We start from the raw sequence: 14,025 nt of genomic DNA, 5'->3' as shown, positions 1-14,025 counted from the left end.
GTGGAAAGAAGCACCCGAGTCAATCAAACATACATCTTATGTTGCATGGGTTGCCAAGGAAACGACAAAATCATCCACATCATCTTGAGAGGATCCATTGGAATCAGAATCAGAGGATTTCTTGTTTTTCTTTTTCTTATCCTCTTTGCAATCTTTCTAAAAATGACTAGATTTGTTGCAGTTCCAGCATTTAGCCTTGGACAATGGCTCGTCCTATTGAACAAAATGGGAACTTAGACTTTCCTTTCTTGTCCTTCTTCTTGCCTTTCTCCATTGATCTACCAAGAGAACAAGGGCCTCCTTGGCCATCTTAGAAGACTTCCTCTGCATTTCTTCAAACAATGAAGCAACCACATCTTCCATCTTGAAAGTGGTTGTTGTGTGTCCAACATCTATAATCAGGGGATCCCAAGAATCAAGCAAAGAACATAGTAGGAGCATGCAATATTCTTGATCATCGTTATTTTACACCAACATAGTTTAGTTGGGAATTCACCATGTTGAAAGCATTCAAGTGATCTGCAGTAGACTCTCCTTCCACCATTCTCAGAGAATACACCTTCTTTCTTAGAAATACTTTATTTAGCAAGGATTTCCCTTGATAAATGTCATTGAACTTTTTATAAAGCTCATATGTAGTCTTCTCCTCATGAACATTCAGGAGCATAGAGTCAAACAAACAGAGTCTTATCAAACCCTTAGCTTTCCGATCTATTGTATCCCAAGCATCTTGGGCTATAGTCTAAGGTTTTTGACCATATATCACAACCCAAAGGTCTGTATCAATGAGCATGTCCTCCATTTTGAGTTTCCACAACTCAAAATTGCTGCCATTGAATTTGTCCATTTCAATCCTTCCAGATATGCTTTCTATCTTAAATATGCAACTGGGTTAAGAAACTTCTACCTACAAAAAATCCCATTAAAAAGGATATGCACAGAAACCCTAAAACCCACCAAGGATAACAAAGCTGGTCAAGCTCTGATACCGATTGAAAGGAAAGTAGAGGAGCAGAAATAACCTTCCTAATGAAAACCCCCAATGAGAGTGAATGCAAATTTCATTGCAAACCCCTGAACAAGTTTATAGATAAATGAAAAACACACACAAATAAAATTCAGATTTAGCATTAACACATGACACAAAAGATTTAATGTGAGAAAACCCTTTTGGGAATAAACCCACCACACCAAAGCACCAATCAATTGCATTACAGTAAAAGACTCACAAACAATATGCAGAGTCTATTCTCTTGCAGGTGTCTTCAACTATGATATCTAATTCCATAATAATTCTAGTAGCATAATGACATCTTTCAAAAATACTTCACTCTACTTCTCTTCTATAACACATTGTATTTATAGAGTTTACAATGCAAAAAGAAGTAGCTTCTTGAAAGCATCCACATTCATTGTATCTACAACATATTTATAGAAACCTTTTTTTTTCACAACTCTTTCATAAATAATATTGAATACAAATATTATTTATTCCACAAATGCAAGGTGTCCAAGAAAATCAGGCCTTTCTGCCAAAATAAAACTTTCTATTTTTCTCCAAGTCTATCCATGTGGAAGATTTGGTCTCATTAAGAATGTTTCCAAAAACATGCACAGGAAAAGAAATCAAAAGTACACAACCACTTGTCTCAAGGGTGGAGTTTTGAAGAGCTCTAAAGAAAATATCTTCTCCAAAGTTCCTTCCTTGTGATAAGTGTCACAATTTTGTTTCTTCCTCGACACTTGTTTCTTGCACTTTGGAAATATATATTATAATATTAAATTAATTAAAATCAGAACATAGGACCAATTAAATAATTAATTAAAAATCACTTTGGACTCCTAAGGTCGAGGCACCTTAATTCCAACAATATTGTTATACCTAGCAGCCATAGCATAAAATGACTCTGCAAACGCAAAAGCAAACACACAAGGAAAAAGAAGAGACCCAACAAAATTTGGGGATCATCACTTATGAAATCCATTAACATCCATAGAAGTGACTACAGAGACAACAATAGCTCCACCTCCTTGCGCACCCACATGATCATTCTCCTTTGCTTTATCTTCATCTACATTTGCCTCTCCACCAAAAACCCTAGGACCTCCTCCGCTCCACCCTACATGCTCCATTTTTTAATAGATCTACTATGTTGGTGAATATGTTGTTATTTGTTTGAAAAATTATAATATGGGTGATAAAAATATCAATAAGGACTCAACATGGGGCGCTTCTTTAAATGTTTTGATAGATAAACTATAATTGTTGTTGCTTTATATTGATAATATGAAATTTGTATATTGGCCATTCTTGGCCTTGTAATACAAAATGGGATGATTTTCCTTACCATAACTTAATTGATTGTATTTACTCAAAATATTTTAATTTGATGTAGTTGTAGATAAGGCTCTATTGAGCCACAATATCTATATGTTAAGATTACTATTAGCTAATGAAATTAGTTTATGTTTGTCTCCCATTCTAGGTTGATAAAATCTATAATCCATTCTAACCTAAAAAATGGGCTCCAAGATTTCCATTCTTGTAGAAAAGTACACCCCTTTTCAACTTTGGCATGATGCTATGCTTGTGTGTTATTCCAAAGAATATCTAGAGAAATGAGCTCTCCTTCCTCTAGATTTCATGGGATACCTTGCATATTTGGGATACCTATTTGGTTATGTGACTTTTTCCCAAAGGAAAAATAAGTTATGAAAGATTCCTTTAGAATTAAAAGGGAGATAAAAATAAAAAGATATTATGATCCTTCAGTCAAAAGAGAGATTAATAAAGAGTATTTATAAAATCTTATAAAAGTGGAGGAATAACTATTTATTTAAATAGTAATGAAAGAGAAACCTTTTTGAAAGGGTGTGATGGGTTGGAAGAAAACTCGTAAAATTTAAGATAGATATTTCATGTGAAACATGGAAGGGGAATGGAGATCACTCAAGGAAGAAGAAGAAGAGATATGGGGTTGGAGAAGGGGACACACTAATACACTATTTGTGTCCAACTCAGGGTACAATATACAGTTAGGATTATTTTAGCTAGGGATGGTTGTGTATGTTGAGTAATTACTTTGGACCATGATGTATGGATGTTGAGTCATTACTTTGGGGAATGTTGTGTTTATGTTTGAGAAGCATCTATATTAGTTGTGAATCAGGATTGGTTCCTCCTATATGCGCCACAACTATGAGGGCCAAGACCACTAAAATCTTATTAGAGTGAGAATGATTGTTTTCAGTACTCAAAATTCAATCATTATTGAAAACCATTGATGATAAAATATATTAAGAACGTAATATATGAATTTGTTGATAACATGATTGAGTTATGTGGCTGTGTTATTCAATTTAGCATGTAAAATATTTTCTTTAGAGATCTTATAAATTATCTCACATATAGTAAGCATTTCTATTTATATCTATTGTTGATAGTATTATATAGTGAAAATTATATTAGCTTTAAAATTAACCATTATAATAATTCCATTGCAAATAATTTTTCAACTCTAAGAAAAAAGTTCCATTACATACCCCATTCCTTACCACTAACAAAATATCCTCCAAACCACCTTAAAATTTCTTTTCAAAAAGTTTGGTTACCATTACGAAAAAACATATATGTGTTTACCCTATGTAAAGCAAGGGAGCAATGAAACAAGATGACATGTCTATAGTAATGTGATAACGATTGTTGGCTAGTAGAATCTTCACTAAGAACCATCTTGATGGTTTTCAAAATCAACCAATTTGAAAGCTTGAAGACCACATTTGAAATAACCTCTTCTTTGTCATCTTACATGAGCCAAGGAGCCTATCTATCTTGGGATAATTAATAGTATGCTAGAATAATGCTCAAATCTAGAATCACTTAAAGTATTGAACAATACTTAAAATTTGTTTTAAAATACCTTGAATTAAGAAATTTTATCATCTATATGCTCCACCCACCCACCCACCGCCTATTCAAACCCATTTCTATGCATGTGTTAGTTGTTTTTTCCTTTCCAACATATTTATTAGTACTCAATGAGACAATCAATCAAGTTTCCATCTCTATCCTATTATTAATCAATAATTGGAATTACAAAGTAAATAATGAATAATATTGATTTTCTTATGCAATATGCATGGTTGGATTACCAAAGATGAATGACCACATAAGTTCAATTTTGGGCTAAAGTTGTGACAAAAAATACCTTATTGGGATGTGGTGAGTTAAATGCTAAAGAGATACATATTGATGTTGTTGCTCATCAACTTGATGGTCTCAATTTTTTTGATAGTAGAAGATCTTTAAAAAATAAAAATAATCTCCTCTTTTGACCAAAAGTGAGTGAAATTTATTGAAAATGGCAATTGGCCATTTAATTTTATTCTTGCAATAGATTTTATATCTCTTCAATTATTTTAAGTACTCTACTTGATGCTAGATAGAAATCACGCTTGAAAATATCTCTGAATTGATATCTATCTTTTGTAATATTTCTCTACATTCACTATTTTTGTTAGCATGCTCTTTCTATTGCAAGAACTTATTCTAGGACCATTTCTCCTAGTTGGCAATAAATTTAATCACAACTTATGCCTCTTAAATTGGTATTGGTTACTAGCCCCATTTTGCTAGGTCTCTTTTTCATTTCTAGTCCTAAGTGCTTTATTTTTTTTAAAGTATTGATAATGTGGAGACTTATGTTGTGTTCCCTACATACTATTTGATTTTTTTTTTCCAGTTTTCATCTTCTTATTGCATTAAGGCCTTCATATCACCACTTCAGCCAAGCAATCCCACATCAAAGTCACAATTTTGTAAATAATGCCATGTAAAAAGCCTATCAATGGACCTTGCAGTCATCAAGTGCTTTTCCCTTTTGTGCCAATGATATAGACTTAACTCATCATGTCCACATGCCATAATGTTATTGTATTGCATCCATTTAGTCTATAATGCTCTCTTTCTCATAATTAATAAAGTTGCGAGCTCATGAAATAGTTACAAAACGTCACTCTTGGTAGGAGTGGGCTTGGGTATTTATTTATTCTTTGGCCTAAAGGAGTGGTCCTGCTCACCTTTAAACTAAACTCCACATTGAGGATTCTCATTACATTAAACAACATTCTTCTATCATGTCTTCATATGGTGGACCCTTGTTCCAAAATAAAACTGTGTGCTATGCTAATGCATGAGAACTAATCTAGTGGTTTGTCTCAATCCTATTGACTATATGTTTAGACTATGGGCCTAGTTTCAAAACTACAACATATCAAAATTATGCCAAGTGTCTCTTTTGGGTTTCTCTTCACTGGCATGTACGTGGAATGTTTTCATTGGATAAATTTTCTCAAAGCCATTGCATGTTCACCAAGATGTTCCCATCTCCAAAATTCTATTAAGCAAGGTCTTATCATTTTTTTTATGGGACCATCAGGGTAGCTTATACACTATTATCACCATATTAATAACTTAAGCCTTTTTAATTTAATCTTTAAAAATTAACTATAATCTCCTTTCTTGATAAAAAATGAGTGAAATTTATTGTATAATGACATAAATATATTTCACCATTCTTGTTATATTCTACGCCAAAGCTCTGACATAGCCAATTTCCTACATAAAGTATTTAGAATCGAGACATGTCAACAAGTATATAGGAAGTAAGGAAGTGCAATATAGATGTAATTTTGAAGTTATAAAAATAAATAATACTTATTATTTATTTTCATATGCAATATGCATGATTGGATCTTATTGAAGATGAACGATATAAGTTCAATTTTGAGCATAAAAAGCGACTCAACCAAATTCATACATAAAGTCTTTGAAATAAGGAAAGTGCTCAATATCAACAACTTCATTGGAATGTGGAGAATTAAATGTTGAAGGCCTATGTATTGAGGTCAAAATTTATTGAGATTTACAATTGAAAAAAATTCTTTATGTACACTCATGTATTCCATAGACATGTCATATAGGGAACAATCATTGTTAAATAGTTGCATGATTGAGTTTATTTATTGTTTGTAGTTGTTGCCATCAATCGTAGATTCTATTGTTGGCCTTTTTTTGAATAGGTCATCGATTTCTTCTAGGTTTGATATAAGTTGTTATAGGCTTTGAAATATTTATAAATATGTATTTTTGGTCATTTTGTACATGATTAGATTGGTGTCGAGATATGTTTTCCTTGTAGCATCTCACATAAATTGTGTCAAAATAAACATTAGCTTTATGTTTATGGTTGTTATATTGGATATAAAAGAAGAGAATTATATTATCACATGTGTTACAAAGGTTGTAGTCTATCCAAAGTGGCATGCTAGGCTCCATTACACTTTCGAAGATGCAATCCCCATATTGGAGTTTTCAACTGACAATGGTTTATGGCCAATCATGTTACACTAACATAAGGAGAAATACATCTTGTGGAATCAAATCCTAAAAAAGGTGGTTAGGGTGTCTATTGACCTCTATCTAGACTTGTCTTACTATTTCTCTAAGGATGGGACATCTGGGTCTAGTGTTCACAAATGATGTAGCACCATTTTTAAATATGATAATGTAAAAAGGATTTTATTTTTTTAGATTATGTTTGTATTAGGTTTCTATAAAGCTGGTTTGCTATATATGATAAATTTTTTATTTGGCTAGCTAAAGGCCTATGTAATGGTGATATTTTGGCCATCAAGGGACCTTTCTAAAATTTTAAATCATATTCTATTAAAGTTAATATATATTAGTTTCGTTGTTATTTTTTCCTTAAAATTTAATTTGTTAAAGTTAGTTTATCAAATTTATGATTAAGTAAATCAAGATATGACTCAAACCCTTGCATATCAGCCTTCAAGGAGCCACATACGGATCTCACAAGTAGCGAGATGACCAAAAAAAACAAAAACAAATGGTAGCAAGAACCAAACATCAATTGGAGAAAAAAAATGAGACATGACTAAATTATCTCAAACAAAACTTGTGGGTTTTTTAAAGGACCCTGAAACCTTAAACTTAAGGCACTATGCACTTGAGACAAGATAACCAAGGATTGATAAGGAATTCTAAGAGGTAATATCTCCTTAAACTATAAAGTGCACAATTGAGGAAGAGGGAAACCAGACAATGGGTTTTGAAAGAGATTCTTAAACCTTTTAGATATGAGAGCACTTTGAATAGAGAAGGAAACATCCAAAGAATGGACTTGAATAGATATGAGAGAACTTTAAAATGAAGAAATTATATCAAAAGAGTGGATAAGAATAGACTTAACTTGCAGGTTTTGAAAGGAATCTTAATTTTTTTTACCAGAATAAACACCATGAACAAAGGTGTTCATAGATACAATTAGGGACAACAAAGATCCCATAATTAACAGTAGAAAACTTAAAAACCATTGAGTCTAGAAGAGAACAAAAGTAGAAACTTAAATATCATGAGAAATAGAAGGAAACCAACCACTACAAGTAGAAGAGGCACCATCTCAGAGATGAAAACCCAACAAGCATTGCAATAGGAGCCCCCATAAAAGAATCCAAAGATACAAACCCCATGGAATCATCTCCCTTAATAGATCTAGGATTAGAATAAACTTCACCTTTAAAGGATTTGCAAAACTGGCTTCCTTTGCATAATTTTCCAGCAAAGGAATTGCAAAAGAAAGAATACAAGGACTAGAAGCTAGCCCCAAGAAAACCTAAGCCAACAAATTCCTCAACCAGATCCCAAAAGGGAGGTCTCCACCTCCATCGATGACTCACCAAATGAAGTTGGAGAATGTCTTCGCCTTCTCCACAAAAGAAGAAGGAGAAAGAGAAAGAGAGGATGCAGTAGAACCCCCAACTAGGAGCCTCAAAGACTACCTTGACATAGATCCTCAAATCGAGTAGTAGTAACAACGTATACCTCCATAGGACTGGCCAAATAAAATGAAAAAGGAAGGGGAAAATTAGCCAAAATAAAATCTTGCAAAAGGATAGGAGAAGCTAAAGCTTGTAGAATAATAGGGGTATCCAAGAGAAGCAAACCTTAACCATAATTAGGAGAAATAAGAGTAGCCATATTCAACAAATGAAACTAAGAGAACCCATTAGTATAATATAAATCCATAGAGAAAAACCAAAATGAAGAAATATTTGCAAGAGACACCCATGATGCCATCCATAGTAGCAAATAAACAAGGCTATTTGGTGCAGGAGCACCTTGTCACCAGTTATGTCATGATTAATTTCATAAGGTTTTGAGTCTATGATTGTCTTTAAGGTCATTTGGATGTAATTCAAGGCATGATGAGTCATTTTGTAAGGCAATGCCACTCATTTGTAACAAGTTGCTCAAGTTGAGTATTTGGGTCCTAATATGGTCAAGGAGGTCAATCTTGTGTAAAAGAGCCATGAAAGGGTAAAAATTATGTAAAATGTTTTTTTGAGTCCATTATAAGGTGTTCAAAGTGTCTAAGTGAAGTTTAGAGGTCTTTTTTTCTAAAATGTGAAAGTTGTCAATGGTGTAAAGTGTTGTCAAGCAACAAACCATGTTCTAAAAGTTGTAAACCAAGGATGTAATTGGTCTTGGGAAGTTGTAACTGCCACATTGATGTGTGGAGGTTATAAAATCCATCATTTTGTCGAATCCAATGGGGGTGTGTATGATTGGAGGAAGGAAATGAATGACATTTGAAGTTTTTGCACATTCCACATTGTTTTCTAGGTATTGCAGTCTGATCATTCACGTTTTTCTTTATGAAAAGTAATTTTTATCCATTGGAAATATATTATATATGATAGTGGCATGAGTTAAATTTGTTTTCCCTTTGGTTTCATTTAATTTCAATCACTTTGAAGCAAGTTATGCAAGTTTTGGTGAAAACTGTCAAAAAACCCTCCAAATTGGGGTTTGTGGAGAGTTTCACTAAATTATTTTGATTGCACCATTGGAAATTGTTGTAACTTTGGTTTTTTCTAGAGGGTTGAATTATATTTAAAATTAATTCAGTTTCAATGTGATTGGTTAAGTATTTTATGAGATATTTAATGCCCTAGGCGGACTGGGAATGTAGATTTCTTGTTTTTTTTGTAACAGTCAAAACAATCTCAGTGAAGAGATCATAACTATTAAATCCACCATTGGATTTTTATAAATTTTGGATATAGTTTTAGAAACCTAATTTTCTACAGCCTCATCAAAGAGATCTTCAAAATATTATCAGGTTTAAAATTTATTAATAACAAAGTACGGGTATATCAGACTGTCATTAACTAGGACAACATAATGCATTGTTTGGGTCTTGATTAATGTTTAAAGGGTTATAAAATGATATGAAAGATTTGATATTGTATTGGTTGGTTGATATAAATATTTTTAGATGCCTCAAACATATCAAGGTTGCATATTGAAGATTATTTTGGGTCATTGAGCACCCTAAGATTGGGACTCCATGGTTGATTTGGGGTTCTTGGTTGGTTTTTCATGATGCTCTGCATCACTATCCAAGCTCCAAAACAAGGGGGAAGCATGGTGGAGAGAAAAATACAAATCCAAAGAGAGCACAACCCCAATAAAACTATCCAAACTTTTATGTAGAGGAAATAAACAAACCCCTACAAAGAAATCCATGAATGTAGTAGAGAGAAGTAATAAACCCTACTAGCAAATGGAAGAGCAATAGAAGGGAGGCTGAGGCAATTCATAAATCCTATCCTCTAGGGAAGAGAATATGGGAAACCAAACTAAGCTACAAAAACCCAAAAATCCAAACAAAGAAATGACTATTGTGAATGAAACTTCAAAAGTATATGTTCATGCCTTGAATTAAATTCCCCTCCTCATTTGGCTGAATTTTAGAGTTTTGATCGCATTGTGCCATGTGGCATTATCATGGGATTTTGTGGTGGACTTGTGCCTCTTTCTTTATGAATCTCCATTGTGCCTCCATGTGTCTAATTCTCACTCCACAGGCATAATCTCCCAAGCTCCCAATAGTTGTTATCCATGTGGCTTCCCCATGAGACTCCTTAGGTTTGTGGTGATTAGGGCATCTCTTTTCTCCACTGTGTTGCTGCATGTCCAGGGGCTTGGTGACATACTTTTGTTTTTGCTTGTATCTCATATCTAGGTTGAGATTGTCATCATCGTTAGATGATAAGGGAGAATTAATGTTGCTAACATTTCTGCATAAGAATAAGAGCATTGAAGATCTCCCAACACACTTATCAAAATATATAAATCACGATCAGATTGAAAACTAAGGTGGTCATGACAACCTCCTTAATGAATACCTACCACCTTAGGGTGGAAAAAAGTTAAGGTTACTTGCTTTCTCAGGGTTGAGATATTAAAGTATAAAGAGATGTTTTTATTGTAGAAGGGGGTCTTCTTTTTTTTGCAATTTAGAGAAAAGACTTATAGATTGAGCCATCTTCGCCTCTTTGTGTTTTCACCTTTGGATTTGTTTAAAAGTATTATGTCAAGATTATTGGTTAATGATTTATCTTTAATGGTTTTCGTTTATCGAATGCAAGTAACTGAATCATGTGCTTGTTAAATTGTTTTGGTGACTTGTGAATGATATTTTATTATTATATCATGTCAATGTGAATGCATTGTTACTCCAGAGAGTAAATGAAAGACATATATCTCCTCATGAGTCTTAATAAATAATTCTATCGAAGATTTCAAATATTTGGCTTTTATGTTTGTAAACTTTAGCCACTTGTTCTCCTTCAAAAGAGTGAATTTATTCTGTACTCAATTCTATAGTATCATGTTTGTGAATTAGTTAGGAAGTTTCTAGCATTGTAATTTTGGCATATTGCCTTAGTATTAGTTTTGTTTTCTACTCTTCTTTCCCTTTTCACCCAATTTGCAATAATGAAGAGATGACTTTTAAAATCTCGGAGGTCATTTCACAGAAAGCATTAGGTCTCACCTCTGTGAAACTTCTCGACTGCCTTGCTTCAAGTCTTTGGACTTGATTGGGGATCAACAATATTTTCTAGCATGCTTAGTGGGACCATCACAAAATAGCCTAATTAGAAGTCAAAAAAACTTGTATGAGCCAAGGACCAGCAACTAGGTCAAGAACTATAGGAAATTCGAACCTAATACTACTACCCTTGGTGAATATTAGTTGTTCCCAACACACTATAGTCCAAAATTCCCAAGTCAATACTCAACCTTAGACTCAAATGGCTGCTCCCACACCAACCCAAAACTTTGTTAATTGGTATAGTGGAAGTCTTTTAGCCCCTCCTACTCCTCTTGGACAATGGAATCCTATTCCTTCCTCAACATTAAAATCCTTGCCCAAATTTAGTGGAGAAGAAGGGAAGACTCTGACCAAATACCTGTAAGATGTTGCAGATGTGTACAGAGTCCATTTTGTCACCCAACAAAATGTGCTTTGAGATTTCTCACAGCATTCTTTGAGCTAAAGAAGTTAGTGGATTCCTAGATTGTTTACCCAATTAAGCACAACACTTGGGTGTCTAATCTGGTACCTATTTGAAAGAAAAGGGTGACATTTGACCATGTATGGATTTTTGGGATTTGAACAAGGCATCCCTTAAGGACCACTACCCACTCCCTCAATGGAATAGATCCTGCAAATTGTTGCTGGCTCCCAAATGTTTTCCTTGCTAGATGGAGTTTTGGGATACAATTAGATCTGGGTGAAAGTAGAGGATCAACATAAGACAACATTTACTACTAGATGGGGCATGTATGCATATGGTAAGATTCCATTCGAGTTGTTCAATGTCAAAGCCACTTTTTAGCGGGTGATGGATATAGATTTTGGGGAACTCATAAATAAGACCATCCTCATATATTTAGATGACCTTATTTTATTCTCCAAGAGGAAGGAGGATCATTTTGATCACTTGGAAGAAGTTTTTCAGAAATGCTTGAAATTTGGGGTATCCTTGAATGCCAAGAAATATGTATTCAGAGTCCATCAAGGTAAGCTCCTCATACATGTTTCAAAGGAGGGTACCTCAATTGACCCCAACTAGATAAAAGCAATCAAATAATTTCCTCTACCAGTGAATAAAAATGGAGTTCAGTCCTTCCTAAGGAAGATCACTTTTATGAGCAAGTTCATAATCGACTTTGTTGGTTTGGTATGAGTAGTCACCCTTATGCTATGAAAGGATTAGATATTCAAGTGGACCCCAAAAGGAAAATTGGCTTTTGAAAGAATAAAATAAGCCATGGCCTCTACCCTAGTACCTGTGAATCTTGATTTTTCAAAAGATTTTACTATGTATGTATACAAGAGCAAATGTAACATAGAAGTTGTCCTAACTCAGAAAGATGATAAATCTTTGGGAAAGTACCTAATAGGCTTCTATTCAAGAACATCACAAGGGTACAAGGCTAAGTATAACTTCGTCAAAAAGAAATCTTTCGTGATAATTAAGGGGCTTAAGGAATTCTAGCACCTAATTAGAGCCAATAAAGTATTGGTATATGTCACTCATTAGAGCACACACAAATACATTATGAAGGCTGATATCACTGAGAAAAGAGTGATGTGAGGCCCTACCCCGACCCATCCTATCTCTTCAGTTATTTTCATATTGGAACTATTTTGGATGCTAGTTTTGACACACTATGGATAGAACTTTATATGGTCCCATGATTTTGGTAATATTGATATATATTGATGCTTCATTTCTATGCCTTGTGGATTATAGAATGTTATATGATTCTAGATTAGGGTAATATTGTGATGATGTATGTTATTATCTGAATTTCAGGATTTGTTATAATGTTAGAAATATGTTTGCATATCTTGTAGATGGATCAAATTTTGAGGATTATGATGAATTGCTTTGATTTGTGACAAATCATATTTTATAATGACAAGTCTTTGCAGAATGAATGTATTGTATTCTGATTATGTGTTTTATATTATATGAGGCTATTGAGAAGTACTAATGTTTAAATTGAGATGTGCAGGAAATTATCCATGTGACCATGGAAATATTATGGAGAATCAAGCCTAGGCCTATGTACGTTCGTAAAACCAGGGGTTGTCAATTTGGAGAGGCAACACCCCGTATGTATTTGTAAAGCGGAAAATCGCGATCGAACCCTAGTTGCTCTCCCCTCTTCCAACTCCGAGGAGAGAGAAGGGAGATTCACTAGGGTTGATGGTTTTCACTTAGGGGAGAGAATTTACATTCAAAAGAGGGGTTGAAACCCACAAGATCCAATCCCACGCAATGCAAGATTAGATGCTAAATGAGCTTCAAGGGTTATGACAGCAAGGCTACCCTCTTTTGTAAAGAATGTGCATAGAAGAATTAAGCTAGAAATGCATAGAAAGTGAGAAAGATTCACTTATAAACTGAGATAGGGATACAGTATGAAGCTGCGGACCTGGAATTAGCAGTGAAATGTCGATACGGCGCTGTCCTGCAAATTTGAGCAAAAGTTGTCGGGACGATGGCGCCCAACGCCACGGTCCTCCGAAAAATCCGTGAAATGAAGGGGGATCTGTTCGTCTCTACACAAGGATTCCAGATCTTCAATTTCAGCCGCGTACCTGCAACCTACACACAGAAAAGCAAAGACGATTGGGGGGTTAGGGATTAGGGGTTTGCCTTTAGGTCAAACCCCGGTTTTGGAATTAACCAAGAAATGAGCAAGAGCTGTAAATGTAAATGACTGTAAAACAAGTACTAATACCTTGTTCTAAGGATGTTTGTATCCTTATGTGCGAAGGTTTAGATGTTGTATGTTGTATGTTGTAGTAGTATGTTGTATGTAGCATGTAGTATGTGATCTCCTCTTCAATGGTTGAATCCTTGTCTTGAATGCAACACTTAGCCTTGAATGGAGACTTGAAATGATCAATTGCTTGAAGGAATGCTTGAATGCTTGAATGCTTGAGTATAGTTTCCATGATTTGTACATATGTCACCTTCTTACCAAATGGGAGAGGACAATGTAGTTTATATACTTGTCATTTAGGGCTGATAGACTGATTTTCCCGACCTTAGGCCGACCAAGAAATGATAATTTCC

The sequence above is a fragment of the Cryptomeria japonica genome, chromosome 3 (genome assembly GCF_030272615.1).
Source record: "Cryptomeria japonica chromosome 3, Sugi_1.0, whole genome shotgun sequence".
NCBI lineage: Eukaryota > Viridiplantae > Streptophyta > Pinopsida > Cupressales > Cupressaceae > Cryptomeria > Cryptomeria japonica.
The sequence above is the reverse complement of the archived record's forward strand: the minus strand, read 5'-3'. Positions refer to the sequence as shown.